The sequence below is a fragment of the Fundulus heteroclitus genome, chromosome 9 (assembly GCF_011125445.2).
Source record: "Fundulus heteroclitus isolate FHET01 chromosome 9, MU-UCD_Fhet_4.1, whole genome shotgun sequence".
Classification (NCBI taxonomy): Eukaryota; Metazoa; Chordata; class Actinopteri; order Cyprinodontiformes; family Fundulidae; genus Fundulus; species Fundulus heteroclitus.
In genome coordinates this window covers 36,646,235-36,655,153 of record NC_046369.1, presented here as the reverse complement: position 1 = coordinate 36,655,153, position 8,919 = coordinate 36,646,235, and positions in this window count along the sequence as shown.

Here is an 8,919-nt window from a genome sequence, read left to right as displayed (position 1 = left end):
GCTGCTCTGTTTCTGGCATCAGAGATTTGTTAGAGAACATGAGAGAACAAATATCATCATAAAGACCAAGGAACACAGCTGACAGGTCAGGGAGGAAGCTGTGGAGAAGTTCAGAGCTGGGTCGGGTTCTAAAATAACATCCCAAGCTTTAAACATCTCACACAGCTCTGATCAACCGATTATTTGAAGATGGAAAGATAATGGCATAACTGTGAACCTGCAAAGATGTGACCCTTCAGCTTACATGTAAAACCTACGGCTGAAGAGAAAATAACTATATAGAGCGCGGCCTATTTATGTGGACAAATGCTCTAATCGAAGCGAAAACCTAAACCCCACAAGAAATGGTGGCAAGACTTAACAGATGTTCATCGATGCCCCCTACACTGCAAAAACGGATCTAAAAATAAGTAAAATGTTCTTAAAATGTGTGTTTTTGTCCTAGATTTGAGCAGGTAAATAAGAATATCTGCCAATGGAATGAGTATTTTGACCCCTAAAATAAGACAATTAGATATACTGCACTTGAAATAAGATGATGGAGATAAATTGTTCTATTGGCAGATCATCTTATTTACCTACTCAAATCAAGGAAACATACACACATTTTAAGAGCATTTTACTTATTTTTAGTTCTGTTTTTGCAGTGTATCCAATCTGACTGAGATGGAGCTGTTTTGCAAAGAAGAATGGACGTAAACTTCAGTCTCTAGATGAGCAGCGCTGGTAGAGACACTACAGAAGACTCACAGCTGTAATTATAAAAGGCTGGAAAAGGGCTTTTTTTTACAGCATACTTAATTGTGTGTGTGTGTGTGGGGGGGGGGGGGGGTGAAATGTGCATGCCACACTTTTCAGATTATCATTTGCATAGCATTTCATCTGCTGTAGGCCTAGGTTGGATCGTGTCCTTTTTAAAAAAGCTTTTAGAGTAGTTTAGTTGGATTGCAGCATTGCATCCTAACCTGTGCTTCTACAATGATTCCCTTATCAGATTTCCAACTTTTTGCATAAAAACTGTTAATATTGGAATTTGACTGCATATGAAGTTCATCAATCATTGGCGTACGTAGGATGCTCCGGGCCTTTCTACGCCGCTGAGAGGCAGCAGCTGTGACAGACTGGCACATGACCGCTTCGTGACAGCGTGTGGTCCAACCGGAGGGCTCGTGGGTTTGGATCCTCTGTTCCTTTGTGCATGTGTGCGTGAGTGTGCAATACAACAGAAGTACAATCACTGACTTCCTGCTCCGTCATGACAGCGTCAGCAAAGGAGCAGCTCAAGTCCTGATTTGGGATGAATAGGGCGGAGAAGCATGTTTGAACGGTCGGATTTAGCCGACATCTGCCGCTCAGGTTTGTCCTCTGTATTGCCGTTTGATGAAAGCGCTAGACAAAGGCCTCCGAGCAAATACAACACACACTGCCTCTCTCTCCGTGTTTGTCCAGCATTTTCTTCTTCCTAATTGCAGGCTGATGAGGTTTTGTTTTGACACCGCGCCACTGGAGTGGGAAAGAGTCAAATAAACAGCATCCACCGGCAGCATGCAGTCAGACATGTACTTTTACTGCACTACACCACCATGACTGCATTCTCACTTCCATTCTTCCAACACAACTGAATTTAACAAGACATTATATACAGAAAGGGTTTTTTTTTAATCTGGGGAAAAGCAGCAGAAAACAATGAATGATAATTGACTAATTTGATAATTCATTTTGTTGTGACCTGTTTTCATCTATATATTACATTTTTGTTTATTATTGACTTTAAATCTCCTTATGATGATGGTATTATTTCAGACTTTTATCTTCTATAACAACAAAACTTTTGATCTTCATACTACTCGTAACAACACATACAACTCTTTACAGTAATATTATTTTACTATTAGGATTATTACAGTAGCTCTGATCAAATTGTTCCTGATTGAATCCTGAATGCAGTACTTGGATGATAACTAAGGTATTCATGTTAAATAAATCTGTGGAGTTGAATAAACTTTAACAACAAAGATACCAACAATGGAAAAATTCATGAAGGTTTTTTTTTTGAGTTAAGCAAACAGAAACACTGTATATTGGAACATGGCAATGGAAAGAGAAGATGGATCAGTTTAGTAAACCTAGGGCACCCCTTAAAGACTCAGTTCTTTGTGGAGATATGTTCAGATTTTACACTTATACAACAGAAATCAGCATTGTTTTACTCAATGAACCAAAGATCTTGACTAAAATAGGTCTTATTTGTAAAAAAGGTTTGGACACGCCACCCCTGGTTTGACCCACTCCTCATTTTAGACTATGATGCTTGAGGATTTCCTGTTCCAAGCTTCCCCAGACTAACGATAAACTCATGATGCAAATCATGACACTTCCCCCTCCGTGTTTCACAGCTGATATGAGATTCTTTCCCTGGAATTAAACTTCTGGTTGGGCTTCCAGGTTTTCTTAGAAAGCAAAGGTTCACACGTTGCAGCCCTCCCATGAAAGTAAAACTTGTGCAGTCGCTTTCTCAGCAGCAGCAGTGAGATCCTGCAGTAGGTCCCTGGATGACTGGTTAGGGGTTTTTGGAGGCCTACAAGCACCTTCCCCCTGAGGGCTAGCTTGGACGGCCAGACCTGGGCATGTCGGTATTTGGCATGAAAGTTTCTCTCTTGTTGATTATTTTTCACAGTAAATTGATTTAAAAACTGTTTAAATCTGTGATCAGACTCCCAGGTTGCTCTGGTCTTCCTACCTACAGCTCTTAGGATGTCCCCATGGTGTTCAGTCTCTCTTCCACCTTAAGGAGAACATCAAACAGGCCACAACATGCTGAGTAATGCTGTTCCAGTCATGTGTGCCTGATGTGAAACACCTGGGTGGGATGTTTTTCCTCGGCTATTTCAGTCGCATTGTGTGACATTTTCAGCATTGTCAGACTGAATCTAAAGACGTTAGAAGAACTCACAGGCTGTCTTACTATGGTCTGGGTGTTAAATGGTAGCGAATAAATCCCATAAAAGGTTTACATGTAAAACCCAGACTGTGAATGGACACTTGTTTGTGTTTTTGCTGTTGGATCACACAGATGAAAAGGATTGCCTGGCTCATTTCCGTGGGTAGCAAACTGTTGCAGTATTTATGGACCAGTCTGGTGAACCCTCTGAGACTGCCGCTCCATTTTCCCTCTCCATGCTGTATTTCCTTGGTGACCTCTTAGAAAGCACAAGGTTTTAAGTGAACTATTTATCCAGGTGGCTTCCTCTGGAGACCCGTCCAGACTGCTGCAAGCTCTGCTGTCGGCCCAGAACCTCTGCTCTCCTGCTGGGCTCATCAGGAAAAGCCGCCGTGTTCAGGGCCTCCCCCCCACCCCGGGCCCCGCTGTAGGAGCGCTGCTGCTTTCTGGGCCATAAAGATAAACCTGATTTTCTGACTATTAAACAGTCCAGATTTGCTTTGGGATTTTTTTTTACTCTTTAATGAATCCTTACTGAATTGTTTGATCCTTGATCAGAGTTGTTGGCCTCGCTCCTGCTGATTTGCTTTAGATTTTGTAAAATATCTCTCAGCCCGCTCCTCACGCCGCACCGCCACACCGTTTTGCTACCGCTAAATATCAGAATGTCACAAAGGACATCACAGTAAATATTAGAGAATGAGATGAACTTTATGTACTTTATCTCAATAAAATGAGATAAAGTAGAGTTCTTTTCATTTTTAATCATATCACACAAGGAAGCAGTGTGTTTGAGGTGTTCCCTTAAAATACACCCAGATGTGTTTCCAATTAACTTAAATGTTCATAATTAAAAATCAGATGGTTACAAAGCCATGGTATTATCATCTGGTCTTTCCCAGATTGTTTAAAGGTACAATAGGCTCAGTGTATGCAGACTTCTGAATTTGAAGAAAAAAACAAATATCTAAGAAATTGTCCCTCATTCTGATATCTCGCAAATAGAAACCCTTTGGTACACCCTCACACAACAGTACATGTCTGGTTTCAGCCGTATCTACAATACCTGGAGATGGAAATGTTTTAAAAATGCTCTAAAAAATAAACACTGTCATATGGTTAGGATATGGATCAACATACAGCGCAGGTTTCCATCCCTAAAACTCAGGATTAGAATGAGATGTTTTCTCTTGTGTTGCCTTTTCTTTCTCTCACCAGTGGGACCAGGGTGGAAGTTGAGCCAGGAGGGTGAATATCTTAAGGAGGGGAAGGGTACCCGGCTAAACTAAGAGCTAATGGAGACGCTGCGCTCACCAGGGAGAGTCTTGACCCTGGCCCCTTTTTGTAAAAGCTTTGCCCCTGTGGCAAGCAGCCGCAGGGAGGGGCCGTACCGGTGCGCTCTGGGTGTGTGCGTGTGTTTAGCCAACATCTGTCTGTACTCTGCCAAAGACTGCCGAGGTAATGTAGCCCAGCTCTTTTCACATCTCTCAACACGCTGCAAAGCTACTTTATCCACCGTTGTACTTTGAGCTGAAAGCTCCCAAGGTGACACAAAGGGCGGGCCTGGACGCTGGAGCGTCTGCCTGATGTCAGGCGGCGCTGGGGGAGCTGCTCCCATAGATCCATACTCCCTTTAGCGCCCGTGCAGACTCCATCGATGCCCGCTCAACCTTTTGTAAATCGGAATTTCTTCCCAATGTCAAGTTGTTCCCAATCAATAAGCAGAGAGCAGACACCTCGATAGACACAGATAACTGCTGCTCGCCGGCTGTTTCTCCAGGCTGTAGAGACTGTCACCCTGTCATAATCTGATCAATAAGCAGAGGATGTCCTGGCTCCCTCTGCTATAACACACGGGGGCCTGCCCCCCCCCTGCCCCAGCCAGCCAGCAGCGGAGGGAAGCTGCCCAGCAACTCCCCAAGGTGGATGAATCGGAGATGTTACATGTGAACTGGCTGTCAGAATGATTTTGTCATCTTCTCTCCTTGCCGGTGTTTAAGATGCTGACACACTGTGTTTCTGGTACCGATGTCTTGTTGAAACTGATGGAGGCTTTTAGCTTTTTTTTTTAGACTCCTTTTATCCATTTAAGTGTTCGCTCAAGTGTTACAATTTCTGTGTCACCTGCCACAGATGTCTCCTGGCACTTTCTGCCCACTCACAGCTTCCTGTCAGACCGTCCGATCCGCAGTCTTCCTTTGCTCCCTTTTTTTCTGCTAGGGTCAATAAACAGTGTTTATTTCTTTGGCGAGCTTGAGAAATGAATCGACCTGGCTTTCTCGACCAGACTGCGTGTTCTCCGCGTTTATCTAGACGGGATTAAGCGAGTTTAGGAGCGGGTAGACACATCAGACTGGAGGTAAAATCCAGAGCAAAGGAGGCCAGATCAGATTCAGCTTGAGCTCATTAAAGTTTCAGAGGATGCCAGAGGGAGAATAGGGGAGTCACTGCACTGCCAGGATCCGTTTCCTTTGACTCTGGCTTTGTCATTTTGGATCAGTCCAATCAGACACAGGCCTGTTGTTGACTGGCTCGTCCCTAATGGGGTGATTGGCAACTTATTGGAACTTGATATTAAGAACAAGAGAAACCGGGTCGGCTGGATGCTTTAAAGGCATCTCCTTTCATCTTAACGGACCTGAACAGCGCCGCAGATCCGTCTGGTTAATCACATTCTAATTCTTGTGTGATTGTAATTGAAGACTTCTCCTGAGTAAATATTGAATTATTATTATTATTGTTGTTGTTATTATTATTATTCCTGTTAATAGTAGTAATGGTAAAACTTTTTAATGAACTTTCTACTGTCGCCACATACTTGATCCGGAGGAGAGATTGCTGCAAAATCAATTTTAAGCAATTCCCTGGGCTTCCATTGAAATATTTTACTAGTTGCCATTAAATGTTTAATTAAGTTTGACTTTATTGTACTATAGACTTCTACCTGAATCCTATCATGAAGGATTTGTTTAGGGGATTGTTTTGTTTACAGTTGCAGCAATAACTTGGGGGAAATGAATTTCCTTCACTCAAAATCAAATATTTGAAGGTAATCTCCCTTATGTTGATTTATCCTTTATCCTCTGTTCTATATCCACCCTCTTGTGCACATCGCAATAGAACTTAATCGTAAGAGTGATGGACACACGTGAGATTTTGGAAAAAGTCCTGCAATCTGACTGGTTCCTGCGGGCCGTGGTCCGGTGCAGACCTCTGGGGCTGCGGAGGTACTTACCGTCCACTCCTGCGTGCTTTGATCCTGCTGCAGTCTGACACATGACCACACAGACCCCTGGATGGGCATTAGAGCAGGCTTCAGCACATCCAACATCTGTGCCTCCCAGCACTGCCACTGCTCAAATCATTCATTAAATCAGAACACAAAAAGTAACTTTACTTGAATGCCTCAGCATAAATATTTGATCATGGCTGAGAATAAATCTTTGCCGTTTTGTAGCGTTTCCCCGGCTGCGGGCTCCCCTTATAGATCTTCCTCGCCGGTCTCTCTCTCTCTCCGCCGTTTAGATCCAGGCACATGCTTGGCTTGGTCATTTGTGAAATGGATCTTATGAATTTTTTAGAAAGATTCATAGCTACAATCAGACCTTGTTAGGACTCTCTCACAGAGCTATATCTCACAGCGCTGTACGCACAAATCTGTTGTTCATTTTGCATAGATAATATAGGCAGAAAGAGGTTTTCTCTGTTATCCTGACAGAAGCATTAACGTTTCCTGTATCATAACGCATGTTCCTACATGGCGGACATTTTGGCAACACCATACTGACTCGTGGTTTTTGTTTTGAGTCTATTATAGTCTCACACTGTTTTGTTTTAAAATCAAGTTGATTATAGTGAAGGGTACGGAAATGATCCAGTCCTCATTTTATTGGCTTATTGATGATGTTGCTGTCTTTCTGTCAGTACCAGCAGGCAGCTCAAGCCTATGCTGTGGTTATTTTCTAAGTCAGAAGTGGAAAACTGTGGGAATCCTACATCTAGTTGGAAGGTCAAATAAAATGTGTCGTACACAGCGCGTGAAGATGTGGACAACTGCTTGATTAGTGAAAGGCTGTATTCTACATTCAACTGTTTTCTTTTAATCGCTTCTTATTTGAAGAATGTTGTGCGGGAAAAAATTTTTTTAGGTTAACCTGAAAAATGCAAATATGGTTGCAGGGGTGGGGTGTGGGGATTCACAAGGTGTGGATAACAGCTGGAGTCTAAGCTGTGTCCAGAACATGGACTATAACCTAACTCAACATTCCTTGTGTTAGGCTGCTCCAGAACCACAGGCTCTGTCAGGCTCTGTCAGAGTCTTACCTGGTCCAAGGAGAAAGGCAACTGGACTTTTACTCATGTCCTCTCTTTAGATAAGAGTAAATTTTACCTTTCATTTGGATCTCAGGATGTTTGAAGTCCAGTGTGCAGTCTTCACAGTCATGGATGGTGTGTGGAGCCATGTCACCTGCTGGTGTTGGTCCACTGGGTTGTAGAAAATCCAAAATCAGCACAACACCTTGTCCAATGACCATGGTGCCACTGTGCTTCGTTGACAAGGAAACTGGCCTGACCAGAACCTTTTAGAGAGTCTATGTGTTGTCAGGAGGAAGATGAGAGACACTAGAACCAACGCAGATGATCTGAATGGTGCTATCAACGAGACCTGGGCTTCCTGAACACCTCAGCAGAACCACTTGCTGCTCCTCTCTATGCCACGCTGCACTGATGCAGGGATATATGCAAAAACTGTTCAGTGGGCCAACATCGCTGTACTAAAAAATTTCTTTCACTTTTAATATTACATTTTTTTCTGTGAATATGAGTTTTGTGTTTTTATTATCTGTCGGCTGCGATCATCAAAAGGATTTGAAACTAAAGCCTGATCTATATCACTCTGCATGGGATGGATCTGTATGATGTATTACCGGAATTAGTGGAATGAAATGTTTTCAGTGACGTTTTACATTGGAGATGCACTTATGAATAAAAGAAAATTCCTCCAGCAGGTATATGTCCACCTTCATATCAACACCTGACTGCATGTTTCCAGGTCATGATTGTCTTTCCACCAGTACACCACATATGATTACTTAAAAAAGAGAGAAACTAATGTTATTAAGACCCAAAATTACAGAACAATGTCAACATGGAACATATAATAAAATCAGTTCTATGAGATGGTCACCTCTCTTAACTTTCACACCTTTACAGATCTTTTTCAACTTGTCAAACTAAAACAGTGACAGGATCGTCCAGAATCCAGCGGTGGTACAAGCCACAAAGATTTTCAAGCAATGTCTCCTCTGTTGTCTGACAAGAGCTCCTGACCTCTTCCCCCAGCAATCATTCAAGCTTTGCTATTCTAATCTAATTTAAAAGATCACCGTCTCCATAATATGGTGCTGCAGCAGCGGTGGTGTGTTTTGTTATATCTAAGCTCAGAGTCAGCTGGTTGAAAAAAGTGCTTAAAGATGTGAAATGCATACCATGTACAGTACTCATATGAATAAACTAAGATGTACCGTTGAAGTGGTTTAAACTTGAAGTGAAGATTTAGACTTGTTTATATATATATATATATATATATATATATATATATATATATATATATATATATATATATATATATATATATATATATATATATATATATAAAATAACTCTAAAAGCAGTAAGGTTTAACACACACTTTGTTGTTTTTATCATTTATATAACCTTCTCATTTAACACCCAGTTACCAGTTTATGAAATATGAAAATTCTCTCTAGATGCTCCCAGTATCTAAATACAAACATTTTAAAACATGCTTTTGATTTAAGATGAGCCGTACCTCCTTTTTTCCATGCCTTTCTTTGCTTTTTGTCTGAAGCTTTTGTGGCTTTCTTCACTGTGAAGACGAGCTGCATTAGAAACAGATATTAATTTTCTAACTAAATCAGAGTTTGAAATCCAAATCATCTTAGCCCAGTATGTTA